This window comes from Asparagus officinalis, chromosome 1, assembly GCF_001876935.1.
Source record: "Asparagus officinalis chromosome 1, Aspof.V1, whole genome shotgun sequence".
NCBI classification, from domain to species: Eukaryota; Viridiplantae; Streptophyta; class Magnoliopsida; order Asparagales; family Asparagaceae; genus Asparagus; species Asparagus officinalis.
Genome location: NC_033794.1, coordinates 87,737,535 through 87,738,583, shown reverse-complemented (window position 1 = coordinate 87,738,583; position 1,049 = coordinate 87,737,535).

The following is a 1,049-nucleotide window of genomic DNA, read 5'->3' as shown; positions in this document are numbered from 1 at the left end:
GCATCGAATGTTGATTGGTGTCGATTTTCATCAAGACATCCAATAATCGACGAAAACGGGCGAATTCGGGTCTAACATAGGCGTACGGGGACAAAACGAGACCCGAGACACCCGTGGGTGTCTCAACCTTGGCCGAGACACCCTTGGGTGTCTCGGCCAAGGCCGAGACACCCTAGGGTGTCTCGGTTCTAGGGCCGAGACACCCTTTGCCCCTCTTTCTTTTCTTCTTTTGTTTGTTTCCCTTCTTGTTTTGGCTTTATTGCCTCTTTTGTTTTCCCCCTTCTTTTCAAATTTTCAACTTTCTTGTTTTGGCTTTATTGCCTCTTTTGTTTTCCCCCTTCTTTTCAAATTTTCAAAAGAAAATCCCTCTCAAACTCCTTCTCCTTCCTTTCATCCATACTCCATTGTTTCTCTCTTTCAAGGACTCAAAACCCATTAAAAGTTTTCAGATTTTTTTTTTTTGTTACCCTCTTGGCCGAAATTGATCTCTCCTCTTTGTCTTTTGCTCATGGTCCCCCCCTCTTTTAATTCAAAATTCAAAAGAGAAAACCGAATTCTTTCCCCCTCATTTTCGGTTTTGTGTGTTCTTCTTCCCCAAGCTTTTATCCTCCATTGATTCACTTTCAAGAACCCATTAACCCTTCAAGAGGAGCTCGGATTTTGGGTGCATCCTATTGGCCAAAAGCTTGCTTCTCCAAGTAGGGTTCTCTCCTTCATCTTCAAGCTCAAAGGAAACCCCTTTGATTTGGTAAGTTCTTCTTCGCAATCCTCTTATTTTCTTGTAAAGATTGCATCTTTATTCTTGTAGTAGGCTAAGGGGTTGTGTATGCACAATGCTTTGGGGGGTTTTGTGCAAAAGAGGCAATATGGCCGAATTTTGGGGGGGCTCATTTGCAAAGTTACAATATGGCCGAAAATCTTTGAGGGGTTTTTATGCCAAATTGCAATATGGCCGAAATCTTTGAGGGTTTTTTATGCCAAATTGCAATATGGTTTGAGGGGTTAATTTGCAAAATTGGCTCAATTCTACAAAAGGGCTCATTTGTAAA